The 17163-nt window shown below is 44.1% G+C and overlaps 1 protein-coding gene across 1 annotated transcript in view; it reads left to right on the top strand.

Moving 5' to 3' along the window:
- The window catches only part of LOC308610777 (uncharacterized protein), an 80502-nt gene extending 65492 nt beyond the window's left edge, over positions 1-15010 (top strand). Inside the window, exons 3-4 of the mRNA XM_081259785.1 lie at positions 6055-6200; positions 14935-15010. The gene's annotated coding sequence lies outside the window, so the exon portion shown is untranslated. The remainder of the gene's footprint in view (positions 1-6054; positions 6201-14934) is intronic.
- The last annotated feature ends 2153 nt before the right edge of the window (positions 15011-17163 follow it).

The following is a 17163-nucleotide window of genomic DNA, read 5'->3' on the forward strand; positions in this document are numbered from 1 at the left end:
TTTGAAAGTAAACAGGAAAATGCGGGCTGAACCGTTCTGCGGTGGGGGAGGGGCAGAGGGCACGTGGGTCGGGGTGGCGTGCGCTGGGGGGACATTCCACGAGGGCTCTGGCAGGTAGGCAAGAACCGGAAGTTCCTTCCACCTCCCACAGTGGCAACACAATTGGCGTGTGCCTCTTTAGGCAGTTTATAAACTGTTGTTTTGATTCACGGCACCGAGGTTGAGCATGACAGTCCCTTCCTTTCACGTCTTTATCCATCAACCTAGGTGTTTTGTTTTTGTTTTTGTTTTTTTTTTGCGGTACGCGGGCCTCTCACTGTTGTGGCCTCTCCCGTTGCGGAGCACAGGCTCCGGGCGCGCAGGCTCAGCGGCCATGGCTCACGGTCCCAGCTGCTCCGCGGCATGGGGGATCTTCCCAGACCGGGGCACGAACCCGTGTCCCCTGCATCGGCAGGCGGACTCTCAACCACTGCGCCACCAGGGAAGCCCTGGAGCTTTTATAATGAAGGAAAACTTGTATGATTTGCAACCAATAACTTCATACTAGAGGAATGGTGAGGCAAAATATTGTACCCAGGCACTCGAGAAAGGCAGGCTTCCTTGTTGCTTCCTCCCTTTGTTCAGTCATTCAACCAATTATTTACAAGATTCTCACTCATAATTCTGATACAGTATTTGAAGGACTCTTCTCAAGGCCACTGATACAAAAATTGCACTGTGCAAAAATTAGCCAGTCCCAATACTGCAATCACTTTTGTAATACTTCAAAATCCTACACCCCACAGACAGAGATAATCAAATTAGCCCAAATGTAACTTGGGAAGACCAGTCACAGAAGGGAGTATCTAAAAGTCCTTTGGATCATGATCTCTGACTATTCCTGCACAGAAGGTGGGGGCGGGCATTGACTACTGAGAAAAAACATCTCTGGACATGCATCACAAGCCTCAGAAGACAGTTCATCTTCCACTCAATCACGAAACATTAAAGAAACGAAGAGATACCATGTTTGTGTCTTGTGGAGTTTTCAAGTCTGCACTTGGAGGCGCTTAGTGCTGTTACATGTGAGGGGTCTTCAGAGGCATCCTGTTGAGTGAGAAATGCTCTAATCTTGCATTTGACCAGAAAGCGGATCTGATGATTGAAGTTTCTTTGGGAAGTATTACAAAGTCAGGTCAGTAAGTTGATCCCGCTACTATTTTTGTTGTTGTTGTTTTATTGTCAACTGAAATTCTGCAAGATATTATAAAAAAGGAGGGAGGGAAAATAAAATTGTTCCCATACTACCTGTTGAAATTGGCCCAGATTGTCAACTCTTTCTCAAAATTATTTTTAAAAAAACCCCAAAACCGTACAAAGGAAACACCTGTGAACACGGAGAAAAAATATTCTAGTAGAGTAAATGCGTTGGAAAAACTCTAGGAACGGAGTCAGGAGACAGTATCTTAAGAGTGTTTCCCAGGTCTGAAATTCTTTGCTAGCATTGTTCTTTAACGGAAACTTCAGGTGTGCTAGGAAAAAGGACCTACTGTTTTTTGAAAGGCATTAACAAGAACCAAGGAACGGCAGTCCAAAGGGCATGAAAGTACTTGCCCCAATTTGAGGCTACTGTGCTTACAGCGGAGCTCTCCAGAACTCTTTGTAGCTAAGTGCATGGGTTTCACGAGTGCAATATAAAACTCACGAGTGCACATTTCCCAAGAGCTGGTTTTAAGAAGAGACCGTCACGAAGGTTCCCAGCGAGGAGCGTCGCCAGAGAAGTTCCGCAGCTTGCCCGACCCTCCATTTCTGTCCTCTCCTGCAGAGACCTCCTAGGCCCGCGCACCCCGCGCCTGCACGCCCGCGCACGCCTGTGCACGCCCACTGGGGCGGGTCTCTCGGGCACGGCGGACCGCCGTCCTCCAACAGCTCCCGGCGTCTGCTGGGGCAGTTTGCTCCGGAAGACAGGAGCGCATGCGGGAGCGCGGAGGGTGGGGCCCCAATGGCTGTCCGGCGGGGGAGGGGCCTGTCATGGCGGCCTGTAGAGTCAATTCTAGGAATCCTGAGGTAAGGGGTACGGGGACTTTTCACCCCTCAGGTGTCACCGCTCTGCACTGTTGTTCACCCTGTGGGTTATTTGTGCCCTTGTCCATGTAAGGAGACTCCCCACAATGTGGATTCACGCCCCCATAGAGCTCGATTCCCTTGAGATGTTTACCCCAGGATTATCGGCACCACTGGGGAGCCGGCTGCATGAAGGGTTCAGTGATTGCGGGGCCTACAGTGGGGGCTAAATAGTGTGTGCGAGCTATTAAACAGGTGCCGTTCTAGTCTGCACGTTGTGAAGAGTACAAAAGCTAGAGGGAAGTTCTTGCGAGTTGAAAACCCTCATCTGGTTCCGAAGGTGTAGCTCAGGTGATTGGAAAATGAGTGAAGATGGAAGGAACACACTCATCGTTTCACTAGTGTCTTCCTTCTTATCATAAAAACATCAGTCAACGCTTAGGTTCAAACTGCATTCTTTTGTCGGTGATGCGAGCAACTTTGCTGAATGTGGTAATAAACATGTATTTGTAGTCTGGTGTCAAATCATGATTGATTTGCAAGCATAGATGGGGTCTGTACATACTTAATTGGTTGGTGGGAATCTGATAGGTAGTCAAATGTGTGGGTTGGTTTTGTCCGTGGATATTTGTGTTTGAAGGGAGGTCATGCCTGTGTTTTTGTGAGAGTGTGTAAGAGTGAGCGTTGTATTTGGAGGGTGTTGAGATGTGACGCAGGCATACTCAAGGAGTTGGTGGTTAGGTGTTTGTAATTTGGTGTTTGGGGAATATGTTTACATGTGTTTTTTTCACCCCTGAATTTGGGGATTTGTGTGTGTGTAATGGTGGATTTGGAAGGATTATCTGCATATGCGTAAGGGCCATGTCAGGAAAAGTAGTGGTGTATATTACTTTGGGTGTCCAGTCTGTTAATTTTGTATATTTGGGGAATGTAGGCTGATCATTTGTGTATTCAGGGCATGTTGTATGGTTATGGGGTGTTTGTGGGTGTGCATTTTCAGGAGCTGTGTATGTATATTTGGATGTGTAGAGGGCAAGTCTGTGACTATTTTATGGGGCTGGTGGATGTTGAATGTGTAGGTATGTTGTGTTTGTATGATCCTGTATTCTGCAAGATGGCAGAGTTCATTCTGTGTGAGAGGTTGGGAATATGGGGTTATGTATACGCCAGTAGTGTGGTACTGTATGTGTATTTGGAACAAAGGGCGTATAGGGTGACATTATTGTCTATTTGTAGTGTACTGGGTAATCGTGGTTCTATTTGGGACTTGTGGAGAGTTGTGTGTTAAATGAGTTTGTGTGTGTATTCAAGGGGCATGGCCACTTGGAGGAATATTTGCTGAGGCTGTGCATTTGTAATTTTCAGTAGGAGCCTCTTAGGCTTATGTATTTTGGGAAGTGAGTATATGTGTATCTGATAGAGAGGTGGGGTTCTATGTTTCTACAGGGAAGATGGACAATTGCATTTGTATGTATTAGAAATATGTGATACGGGTATTTGTTAGTACTTGCATATGTGTGAGCTGGCTCCTGATAGCTAGGGATAATTTGATATATGGAAGTTGTTTCATAAATGGTTTGCTGGAGATATTTCCATGTATCTTACTTGTGTATTCTAATCCGTGTGCGTGTCCATCATCAGGTGCATGCATTATCAGAGTTTGTTCATAAGGTATGGAGTTGTTAGGAGTATTCAAAGTGTATTTCTTTGGAGAACGCTAGGGTGTTTATACATGTGTTTGGTAGGAGTAAGAGGTGGTCTGTCTATATATTCAGGGTGAGGGTAGAAATGTATATACACACACACACACACACATATACAGTTTGTATGTTGGAGTAGTGGTGGGGAGCTTGTATTCTGGAGAGGTAGCATAATGTATAGTGTTTGGGAGGGGATCCATATGTTCAGGGGTTAGGAATATTTGCATGTGTGTGTCCATAGGTGTGTGAGAATTGTGTATGTATATTAGTAAGACTGCAGAGGTTGTCGGTGTTTTTCTGTTTTGAGTGTGTCTGAGCATTTGGGGTGTATACTCATGAGTAGTTTGTGGATGTGTGTATTTGTGATTTGTGAGTGTAGCAGGAGGCTTCGAGTCCTCTATGTGTGTATTTCAAAATGTAATGCCTGAAGAATTTAGTGGTGTTGCTTGTATGTGTGTTCTCAGTATTAGTGAGGTGGACTTATATGTACAGTTCACCCTTGAACAACATGGGTTTGAACCACACGGGTCCACTTATAGTGGATTTCTTTTTCAGTAACTACTACAGGACTACTACAGGATCCATGGATGCAGAGCCACTGCATGGAGGGTTGGCGCCCTAACCCCCAAGCTGTTCAAGGGTCAGCTGTCTTTGATAAGTATAGATTATTTGTGTCTGTGTGTGTTTTGGGGGTTTCCTGGGGCTTCTGGGGTATGTATTCTGTGGGACGTGAGAGTTTAGTTTGTGTGTTTGGAAACCAGTAGGCTGTGTGGGTTCTGTGTGTGTGCAGGAGTCCTGCAGTCTATGTATTTTAGGGCTGTGGGATTGCATATGGGTCTTTTTTCGGGTTGCACATGAGACAGTTGTGTACTTGGTGACCCTGTGTGCTTAGGTACTCAGTGTGTACATCTGGATGGCATATTGGTTGCACATGTTTGTTTTCAGGCCCATGTTGTGTGTGTATATATAGTTGTGAGAGTGGAATGTGAATATTCAGGGTGAGTAAGGTTTCATCTGTAAAAATTTAGGTAGTAAGAGGTGGTCTGTTTGTGTATTTATTCAGGGTGAGGGTGTGTGTTCAGGAGATATATATATATATATATATATATATCTATGTACAAACACAAATGTGTATGTGGTGTCCTTTTGGTTATATATCTGTGGTGGGAGTTGAGAGTTCTCCTTGGGGTGTAAGTGGATTCTGTGCACATATTCACAGGAAAAGTTATGGAATGTGCTGGAACTGGTTCATACTGTCTTGGGAGAGTCAATGGTGCATATCTCTTCCCAGCTGTGTGTTTAGTGATGTCAGGTGGGTAGCTTGAAATTGGTCCTGCTGGGAATGTTTATACCATGTAGATACCATAAGTGAAGTCTTTCCCGCCTTTCTCGGAGAGCTTTTTATCAAGCACTTAGCAGCGTACCACTGATGTGCGTGTTTGGATTGTGTATGTATGAAGCAAGAATATTTGGGCATCGGTGGGTACGTATGGGACCCTCATGTGAATTATGAGTGGGGCATCTGGGGCTATGGGCCCTTGTATATGTGCATTGACCCTGGTAATTGTGAATCATTGCATTGCTCCTATCAGGTTGGTCTGTTCTTTAGGGCCAGAGAATCCCCACAAATGTTGTTGATTCCCAGTAGAAATCATGCAGATGGATACAGGGGTGTCTGTACCTTAGGCAGGTGGACACTCCTTCAGCATTTGTGTGGTCCTAGCATCTGGGTCCCTAGAAGGGGGCGCCTGGCAGACAGATGGCCATGCAGAGCAGAACCTTCACAGGTGTGTTGTTGGCATGACAGGCAGCAATCAGAAAGTCATGGGGCTTCCTGGATAGGAGGTCAGATGACCAAGGGCTCTCCCAGGAAAACCCCCTGAGAATCAGTTGGACAGCTACAGGCGTTCCTGGCTCTTCTGTGGCACAGCGGACGTGCAAGGACACCCTCCACATGGGGTCCAGAGCCATGTGTCCCTGAGCCCAACTGTCCCAGGGTGGTGGGAACTGTTGCATATCAGGCTGGTCAACTGTATCACTAGGTCTCAACCAACCTGTCTCATGGAAACCTAAGTCCTCACGGATAGGCAGGACCTCTAGGGATCACTGAGCTGACAAGGACAGAGGTAGGGAGGCTTTGTCACTGAGGGAGAGTTGGGGACTGAGACCTGGAGAGCCTGGGGAGTCCCACTCTGAGGAGATGTGGCTCTGATGTTCCCAAACCCTTTAGACATGTTCTCTGTTCTTTTCTGAAGGCTCAAGATGCTTCTAGCAGTGGGAAGCTTATCTCAGTTTCATGTTTCTCTGATAGGATGAACTGACCCTTTTATTCACTCTTCCACATCGAGCTGCAAACCCATCAGAGGGAACCATGTGATCGTTGTAGCCACCAGCTGACCCCACAGCCACCTTGTGCCTCCCTTGGACCCACCCAAGCATTTCTGAGCCTCCTTTATGGTGAGTCTTGTGGCCTTTTCTCCCTCATTGTGACTCCTCCTGCCAATAAAACATGCTCTGAATGTTAACAAAAGGAAACCTGCACTAGAATTGGAGTCTGGAAGGCCCGTAGAGGGAGCTCTCATGCCGTGCCACTCATCATCAATTACCCCAACAGGAAGAGGTCATTTACTGACCCCAAAGAGGAAGTGCAACCACTTTACTACCCCAGCTGGAGGAGGGAAGACTTCCTTCCTGGCCAGCAACAAGAAATAGAAAATAGAAATAGCTAATAGAAAATTCCGCAGTTTAGGCAATGAGACGCCGTTGTCACCTGAAGTTTTACTTTCCTCCAGTGAACTTTCATTTTTTCCCTTGATGATGACTTTCTTTCCTTGTCCCACCCTCCTTACTATACAAGTCTTCTGGGATTTCCCTGGTGGTCCAGCAGCCAAGACTCCACGCTTCCAATGCACGGGGCATGGGTTCGATCCCTGGTCGGGGAACTAAGATTTCCACATGCCATGTGGCATGGCCAAAAAAAAAGAAAGCCTTCCATGTTGTGTAACCCGTTGGAGTATCTCCCTTTCTATCAGATGAGATGCTGCCTGATTCATGAATCGTTTAATAAGGCCAATTTATTCAAAATTCAAAGTAAATCTTCCAATTTACTCCGTTAAATTTTGTTTTTTAATACATTGGGGGCATGCAGAGGTGGCCACTAACAGTTTAATATGTATCCCTCCAGAAATGTTCTGTATAAAAATATGTATGTGCAGTTTTCTAAAATCCACTCTTATGATTGCTACTGCTAACAAGATGATTTTATGATTAAATGCTTATCTTTTTAAAAAGAAAAAGGTAAATATATTGGTGGCAGTGATGGGATCTGAAGCAAATTTCTGATAACATTTGGGACAAGGAGGAACAGGTGTGGTGCCCACAACTCCTTTGAGTTCACTGTCTTTCTTGCCATTCCTGAAGGTTGTTGGTAAGCTCCTCTTGGTTTGAGCTCCATTCTCTTTGCGTTTGTGCTCCCAATCTAACTGGCTTTCCTCTACAGGGCAGGTCAGTTTGGCTGGTAGAGGATTCTCCTTGAGGCCAAACCCCTAGCCTTTCAGATGGAAATTCCCAGGACACAGTAACATCTCTTGGTTATTGCCAGTATATTTTTTGAGTGGTAAACCATAGCCCCTAATTTTGTTCCCTGGATTCCACACTGGGCACTGCTGACAGTGTAGTCTGCACTTGCCCATCTGTTTGGAATCAGCCCCCAGTTTCCATGCTTGGAGCTGTTGGTGGTGGCTATAGTTCTCCATTTTGTTTGGAATCAGTTTGCAGTCCCCCTTCCTTGGGATTTGCCGTTTGGATCTTTTTCCTCAGTCCAAGGATCCCTGGGAATCGGTGGTGGTGCATACCAGGCCTTCTTTTGTCCAGGACATAGTAACATCTCTTTGTTACTGCTGATATATTAAGGCGCAGGTTTTTTGTGTGTTCTTTTGGGTTGACAAAGGCTAGCTAAGGAAATGAGATCCTTTATCGCCCAAGAGTTGAGAATGCCAGCTTCTGGCACACCTGCTTATTTTATATTTAAGAACTATGGTCCTGGAGGTTGTAGATATTTAGAAAGATGGAAAAATTATACTAATATTGATCTAGAATTACAGTGGTCATTGTGGGGCATGTTCCAGTTAGACAAGATTGTACATTTAAGGAAACCACTAGAGAGCAAGGGTTCACAGATTGCACAGGGAGAATGAGATGCCTGCTTTACTTGGTATGTAAAAGTTTACAGACGGTTTCAAGATTCCAAAATAGCTTCGTTTAGAGACTTAGAACAAAAAGCTAATGAAAAATTAAAGGGACAAAAGGTACCTGAGACAAAAGACCGTAGGACGGATGTGACTGCAGACGCACCTCCTACTGTCCCCCCCTTTCCGTTGTCACCCGAGGACTCTTGTGTTACTCACTTCCGGTCTGAAATACTTCTCTATTCCAAAAAGAATATTTAACAATTGCCATTTAAAGTAAAACTACCTGAGGTTGCAGGTGAGCCCCCTCAGGTGTCCTTTACCCCTTGGTCAAAGACTGAACTGAGAGCTGTAGTCAAAGAATTCTCTAAACCTTGGAGGAACCCCCAACATTTTTTAAAGAACTTAGAGTCACTGTCAGGGCGTATGTCCCCAAACTGCTAGATCTTTATCCACTTGTACACATGTTGGTAGGACTGGGGGGAAGCCCCAGAATGGATGTGGGAAGCAAAATGACATAATCCCTAGGATGGTATTCAAGATCCTCAACCTAAAAAGGCTTGCAGAATAACAACTAACCTTTTATAAGCTATTCCTAAAATCTTCCCTGCTCACACTTCGTCTGTTATTAATTGGCCTAATGATTGCTCTATTATTCACTCATATAAACAAAAGAGGGGTGAATCTGTGGAAGACTTTACAGCCAGTTTGGAGGCTCTCTTTTTACAGCAGTTGGTGTTCCAAGGAATAAAAAGGCCACTCAGCCTGCTTTAACTGCCCTCTTTGTAAGTGGATTATCTTCTGAGATGAGTGGATTGATAAAAGGGCAGAAAAGAGGGTGGGAGGCTATAGGCCTGACTGAACTCGTGACTATAGCTGAGCATTTTGAAAGGACCTTGGAGCAAGACCACAAACAGAAATCCACCAAGCTCATAGCCTTACAGTTACAACAGCTCTAAGGCAAGGAACACAAAATGACACCTGGGCCTCCCCCATTACAACCTCCTAGGGGTCCATAATCAATTTGATGACCCAAAGTTGATGTTTCATTTGTAATCAGGGAGGACACTGGAAAAAGAGGTGTCCTCAAAAGTCCTATGCAAACTCTTCACAAATGCTCTCGTATCTGTCTCAAAGGGAGGGCCCCCCGTGACCCTCTCCCCTAGTTGGCAGAACTCCAGAGGTTCTCTGGTAAACTATTAGCAGCAATGACCTTAAACAGCCCAGAGGAAAATATAATGAAAAACGGCCAAATTTTAGTTGATACTGGAGCTATGCTTTCTACTTTAAACCCCACTCTCATATTTTACTTTGAAATCTACATTAAACTCTAACCCTAACTGTAAACATAATTACCTAACCCTTTAACACCCTACCCCTAGCCCTAACCAGAGCTGTGCTTTCTACTCTAAATCCCACCCTCAAAGAACAACAGGTGCCTCTGAGTAAAGAGGATGTTTCCATAGTGGGAGTACCTAATACAGTTCAGAGAGAATTTTTATCTCAACCAAGATTCCTTTCTGCTATGCAGTATAACCCCAGTTAATCTATTCAGTAGAGATCTCTTTTCTAACTTCAAAGGGCCAGTACATTTTGCCTCCAGTGGAGATCTCACCTTAAAATTTCCTGATCAACGTGAACCTGATCAGTTATGTTCCTTACAATCTGTCCTGGACCTAAAAGCGGAAGTTCAACAAAAGTTCCCTAATTGGATGGAGATGCCTGCAAATTTGGGGGCTACTTCTGACAGTGTTAACATGAGAAGAATAAAAAAATGCAAACCTATAAAGATTCAGATAGATGTAGCTAAACCTCTCCCTAGGTTTCCTCAACAGCTATTAAAGCCTGCGGTCATACAAGGTCCCATAGCTATTGTAGAAGACCTAATTGCCCAGGAGGTAATCATTCGTGTACTCGTCCCTGCAGCATGCCAATCTTGCCTGGTTGGAAACCTGGCAGGATGGCGATTTGTCCAGGACTTGGGAGCTGTTAATAAAAATAGTTTTTCCCTGTTTTCCTGTTGTTCCAAACCTAGCCACCCTTGTGTCACAAGCTTGAACTGACTTGAAATGGTTTACAGTTGGAGACCTTTGTTCACCTTTCTTCAGCATCCTGGAGACCCAACAGCCAATATCTACATGGCTTTACTTGGAACAATCAACAATATACCTGCACTTTTATGCCTCAAGGGTTCACTGGGACTCCTTCTTTTTTCCTCCCAAGTACTTCACCAAGATTTAAGTACCCTCTAGTTCCCTGAGAAATCAGCCTTTTTACCATATGGAGATAACCTCCTGCTGTACTCAGCTACTGTAAAGGTTCCATAAGGCATTCATAAAAGATTTCATTTATTTGCTGCAACAGTTAGCTGAGAAAGAACAAAGGAAAAATTACAATTATCCGTAGACGCTGTTCATTACCTAGGACGTAATCTAAGCACTGAAGGAATTCAGCTATCTCCAGAGAGAATTAGGCTGATACAGGAACTTCCTAGACTCACAACTAAGTGCTAGCATTGTGGATTTCTAGGTTTAGCTGGTTATTGCAAGCTCTAGGTTCCAAATTTTTCTGTTACCTCTTCCACTCTGTGAACTTATTAAAGATTTAGTTCCTGAATCCTTTGCTTGGGAAGATAAACACAAGCAGGTTTTTATAAGGCTAAAACAAGCACTGCAAGAGCTGCCTGCCTTAGGGTTACCCAAATGATCAGGTTCAGGTTGATCCGTAAACTTTTTTTTTTTTTTGCGGTACGCGGGCCTCTCACTGTTGTGGCCTCTCCCGTTGCGGAGCACAGGCTCCGGACACGCAGGCTCAGCGGCCATGGCTCACGGGCCCAGCCGCTCTGCGGCATGTGGGATCTTCCCGGATCGGGGCACGAACCCGTGTCCCCTGCATCGGCAGGTGAACTGTCAACCACTGCGCCACCAGGGAAGCCCGATCCAGATACTTTAAGGTGAGATCTCCACTGGAGGCAAAGTATATTAGCCCTTTTAAGTTCGAAAAGAGATCTCTACTTAATAGATTAACTTTAGGTTATTCAAAACCTTTTCCTTTATTTGTGCATGAAAGGCATAATCAGGCCGCGCAGAACTCTGTGAGCATGGTAGTAAACACAGGCCTATTGCCTGTTATAGCATACAACTTGATTCAGTTGCTTTTGCCTGTCTCAGGTGTCTTAAGGTTATAGCCACAACTGCAAATTTAGTGGAAGCCTTGGCAGATTTGACTCTAGGAAATGAAGTTTATTTGCAAACTCCACACCTTGTCCACAGTCTTCTTAACGCGGAATTGACATTTCTCTGCAAGTATCACTGGATTAACTTCCTGTGAAATCCTGCTTTCACCACCTAATCTTTAAACGTCACACCGTTCTCAGTCCTGCTACACTACTACCTCTGCCTCACAAAGGTGAGGGCCGTGACTGCCAGGTAACAGTGTCCCATGGGAATTCCCTGGGAGTCCATTGGTTAGGACTCCGAGCTTCCACTGCAGGGAGTGCGGGTTGGATCTCTGGTCGAGGAACTACGATCCCACAAGCCACATGGCACGGCCCAAAACAAAAACAAAACAAACAGAAAACAGTGTCCCACTTTGTGACACCGTGTCCTGAGTAAAGATGTTACCAAGTCCAAGGTTGCTCTGCTTGCCGCACGACAGGCCATAAATCGGAGATGAGGTGTTGAGGCAAGGAATATGACCTTATTCAGAAAGCCAGCAGACCGAGAAGATGGCAGAGTAAAGTCTCAAAATAACCATCTTATCGGGGTTTGGGTGCCAGTTTCTTTTATAATACAGAGATGGGGAGGAGATGAGGAGGTAAAGTAAGAAGGCCATAAGTTGTGCGAATAGCCCCTGGAATGGCCAGCCTCGGGGAGGAGATGTGTTAATTTCTTCTTAATTGTAGCCATCCACAGGTGGAAGGAGTCCATATGTTTCCCTGAACAAAGGCACTTTGGTTTAACATTCAGACAGAGGGACAGGGTTCCCCGAGGCAGGCCATTATGTACAGGTACAGACAGTATCCTTGTAGTGAACAAAAGCAGCAGAAGGCAAAGGTTAAAGTAAAAGGAACAGATCCCATGTGGAGTCCGATTTGGCTCTTCCCTGTTACAATTCCCTACTGTCAATGTCCATTCCACAGTCTTGTGGATAAAAGGGGGTGACGGCCCTTCTAATTGCTTCATCAGATGGATCTTTCCGGGAGTGTCCACCATTGGTGCCGGTGTTCCAAACGTTGGGTTTTTGGTTTTTTTGTTCCTCTCTGGAAAGTGTGTCCTTTACACCTGTAGCCTTAAAAAAATATTCTCAGCCTAAAAGTTGAGAGTTACGACCTCTTTGATGGGAATTTTGAGGGCTTCAAGCCTGGGAGGCAGCATCTCAAGTTAAGGAATTCAGCACTTTTCCATGTACGGGAAGATGCAAGGGTCTGGGCTCACTGAAATCAGTCATTTGATATGTACCTCAGCTGTCTGGGGCCTGTGTCCTATATTCTCATATCCTGAGTTTCGTCAGGGCTCACCGGCTCACGTTGGGGGGCTGCAGTCGCTAATGACTGATGTGTCAGGAAATATTCCATTTCTCAGATCCTCTCCTCTTGGTCAGGATTTTGACCCATATTTGGGAGACGTTTCAGGATCAAATTTTGTCCCACGGCGCTGGGAGGCTCATCCCAGGTCAGGGGAGAATTCTTGATATGCCACTCCAGGTGCTAGTTTTTGGATTAGGCCCTATTGCTAATTAAAGATCTTCTGGATCCTCTATCTAATTATGATCCAGGAGACATTTTCCCTTGTTGCTTCCTCCTGTACCTAGAATCACACTATTACAATTATTTCATGTTATAAATGTGGTCTATTTTCTCAAGATGTTTAGCCATTGAAGTATTGTTGGAGGCCTGGTTCCATACTGGGTACTGTAAGAGACGCCAGTCTTATAAAGTAGACAGGATATAAGTAATGCAGCTAGTAACGTTAACAAAGACACAGTACAGCAGGGAGACACAAAGAGCAAACAATCTGGAAACAAAGAACAATGATCAGTATAACTACTTGTAATCCAATTGCAATAGCGAGCGACCAGAGGTACCATAACTGATTTAGTGAGCCATCCGCTGTTTCAGTGTACCAGCGGTGCGTACTTAGACGTGCATGGCTTAATCTTTGGGACAAGCATATGCTACTGGCAGGATCACCCAGGTAGAGAGAAAAAGATAAATGTTTCAATTCTGCTTACAAGGGTATAATTTAACAAATGACTGTAAATCATAATGAGTTTAAGGGGAGCGTTTTGCTTACACCTGGAAAACACAGAGTTAAAACAGTCATTTTTCAGATAGAAACCATAAAAATTATAACCATAATTATAACCAAAATTATAACCATAAGTATAACCCTTTTACCCAGGCATGTGCAACTAATCGTTTTTGTTAACAGCTTTATGAAGCCATCAGGTTTCCCATTAGAATTCTTCAAGTTCTTACCCAGTTCACCTTTATGGTTTGAAAATCAGAAACTTGTATTTATGCAAAGGTCCTTTCTATAAATCTTCTTGAAGAGGAAGCATTTTTGCAAAGGCATCAGAGTGAAACCATGACTGTGTACAATGGTGAAAGACTTAAGAAGGCACGTTTCAATCTGATTACAGTGCAATTGAGAAAGTAACGTGGTTACTGCGGTGACATGCAACACTTTCAGATAATAAAGAGAATTCTGACTGGTAACATTTTACCAGGACATACCAGATTTTAGAAACTCCATATAATCTGTACAATACCTGTGTCATTTGGCATACAATAGAACCTAAGAAGATTTATTGCTTATTTGACAACACTTCCTGTGTCATTCAACCTAATTAGTTAATATCTCTCTTTGGGGTGTTTCAGGGGCCCTTTGAAGCACCCCAAAGTTAGCTAGAGGTCAAAGGAACTTCATTATAATTTGATTTGGGAAGTTTTGTCAAAAAAATAAGAAAAGGGTTTAAAACAGATAGGATCCCATGTCACTGTGAAACAATAGTTATTCACTTAGCCAAAGTAACAATAAAAGATTTCAAAGGCAAGTACAGAACAGATCTCTTAAAAGGTAGAAAAACTTAAAATCTGGTATCAAAGGCAGTCCAAAATCTTAAGAAACCTTGTCTTCTTAACAGAGAGAAAAGCGAAATTCAAGTTGTGCACCAGCTTACTTTTAAAACGTATTTACTCAATTAAACTTATTTTAAACTTAGTCCTGACCACGTACAGAACTCTTTTTTTCAGGGTCCACTTTCCATAAACCTTCTGTCACTTACTTTAGCACAATTCTGACTTTCAAGTGGTCAAATATCTGGAGAGATTAATTTTAGATAGACCTTCCTAAAAGATAAGTATTTTAAAAAGTTCACCTAAAGCTCTTACCTCATTTGCCTTTTCTTTCCTTAAAAGTTTCTTCACATCAAGTTATTTCCTTGCTGACAAATTTGCAACAGATATAACAAGATTTTATTTAGCTTATATTAAACGTAGGCACAATAAAAGTATTATACTTAATGTTGATGACTCTAACAGCATGTCTATATTAATTAGATCAACAAACGAACGTTAATACCAGGTCTTAATTAATACTGAATATTTCCCAGTTCACATGAACCTGAAGCTCATTTAGCTCAGTTTCTCTTGTATTTAGAATAGTTTGGTGTGTAAGTGCTTACTTTTCTTTAAGCCAATTAAACAGAGCTCATCCACAAATCAACCTCAGCAATGTTATCCAAAGACAAAGACACATACAAGGACACAAACATACAGAGACGTCATGGTTGTCATTTCAGAATTTCAGCACTGAGTCAGGTACAGCCATGTGAAGCCCATCAGTTTAGAAAAAGAGGTTGGATTCAAATTAGGTTTCTGGCAGATGGAACAAATCCAACTCACTTGTCTAGATGGCTGAATTTTTACAGAAAAGACACTTAGGTTTTTGATTTATCCTTGATAAGTCAGTTTCTAAATTACTTTACCCTCTTTCAAAAAGGTGCATTTTAGAAAGATGGCAGAGATGAGAGTTCCTGAGAAGACCAGAAAGGACATTTGCATCTCAAAGATACAGGCAAGTTTTTCCTAGGATGACTTTGTTTCCCCTTTGTTTAATATTTACAAGCCTCTTAAGATAAACAGGGAGGGTTTGGGGAGTGGTATCTATTGGAGAGTCAATCAACTCGTTCCCCACTGTCAAAGTTCCCTGGGGCTCCTGTGGGGAAATTAGAATCGGACGCCTCAAGTCCAAGGGAGTCCCCTGGCCTCTTATAGGATGTCCGCACAAGGGAACTTGCCCTGCTGTGGATGTGGCTCCCAGTCCAAATTGGGTGGCTTGTGGAGTCTTAGATGGTGATACTAAATCAGGCTCCTGTCCTCTGGGGGTTAACACAGAAACTTCTATTTGATCCCCGTGGGTAGGGGAAACAGGAGGTGGTGAATATGATGGCGGCATGGGGGGAGGGTGGGCAGGTGGAACAACTGCCGGTGCAGCTTGCTGTTTTGCAAAACACTTCTAACTGCGAGATCCTATAAAAATTGAGTGAGCCATTTAGGGGCTACCGCCCTTGTGATCCTATATTTTGGGTCCACACCCTATTACAATAGTATACATGTCTTTCTTAGTCATAGGCTCAGGGCTATGTTACACCCATTTATCTACTATAGGCCCCAAAGGGCTCTCCTTCAGGGTTGATGGAGTATTTCCCATTTTGTACACCCAAACGCAAAAGACGCAAACAAATTCTGGCATCAGTGCACACAAAACCAAGACCAAAACCAAGGAACCAGTTCCTAAATCGGTTCTGAGGGGGTGTAGTGGTGTAGAGAGCAGCCGTCTGGTGCAGAAGCCCACAGGCAGCTAGGAGGAACTGTGTTAGTCCAAAGGGTCCGGGACACATAGTCCATTCTCAGCCCAGAAGGAGCAGCCAGGGGGAACCAGTGGGAGGGCTTGACTAATTGAGCTTTGTGCCTGCTATAAAGCTTATTGTTTAGCTCTTGGCCAGTAAACTATGGAGGGTTTGTACGTGGCTGCATAAATGGGTCTAAGAATGATGGACAAGTGTGGTATTCGTTGCCTCCAAAGTGTGGAGAGACCTAAGTAAGATGTGTTGGGCTTGCTATAGTGTGTTGGGGGGCTGAATAGTTAACAGCTGAGGTTTAGCTGCAAAAGGAATTTCCTGGCTTTTAGAGGATCAGTTAATGCCCAGAAATTTAATAGTTGTGGACAGCCCTTGAATTTTATGTGGGGCAATAAATAGCCCACCTGTATGTTATAGATGGGTCACCAACCATGTTAGGGCCTTGTGCACCAGTCTCCTGAGGGGCTCTGGATTAGAACCTCAGTATAGTGCCAGACGGTGCAAGGGGACCCCAGGTCTTGCCAGCAAAGACTGTGGGCAATAGCTGGGCTGTTAAGATAGCCAGTAGGCAGACAGGTTAAAACATACTGGGTGCCTTCTGAAGTAAAAGTAGACTGCAGCTGGGACTCCTTAATAACTGGTACTGAATAGAACATAACAGCTAGATTGTCACAGCAAAGTAATTCCCTGGAGCCCTTTGGATATCCTTAATGAACTGGACAATGTTGGAAATGGGAGCCTTAATAGTGGGGAGCATCACTTATATTTCAGTAGTTGATTATAAGTCACCACTCATTAATAGCAGGCTTTAATAGCAGCCAAATGGGGAAATTGAAAAGGAGAAATGGTGTGTTTAATGACTTCTTCTTTTCATAAATTCTGAATTATGGGCTGCAATCCCACAGCCCCCTGTCATACATGTTATTGGGGGATATTTACTGTCTTAGGTGGCAGTCTTATGGGCTCCCAGTTTCAGCTTCCACCAGGAAGGCCAGGAATTTGGGTTTGTTCCAAATGGCGTTGCAGTACATCAAGGCATCCATAGCTGTAACAGGAAAGGGTAGGGCCAAAGGGGCTACCACCCCTAAAAGATTTTTAATAAAGATTGTTTCAATAGTGACATTCAATGGAAGTTGAATGCTTTCTACTCCCCTGACTACTATGCCTTGTAATCTAAAGTGTGGCCCTTGCTTATAATTGGAGGGGTTCCCAGGAGGCACTGTAATTTGAGCTCCCGTGGTCAATGAGAGCCATAAGAAAATTTGTTTATGTGTGTCCCAAGGAAAATTAGAGAAGTATATGGGCAAGTGTCCCAGAGGAAGGCCACGCTCCAGGGATCTGCCAGGTCCCTAAGGCAGAGGCGTTGG

Source organism: Mesoplodon bidens (genome assembly GCF_964165515.1).
Source record: "Mesoplodon bidens genome assembly, contig: HAP1_SCAFFOLD_178, whole genome shotgun sequence".
In the NCBI taxonomy this organism is placed as follows: Eukaryota; Metazoa; Chordata; class Mammalia; order Artiodactyla; family Ziphiidae; genus Mesoplodon; species Mesoplodon bidens.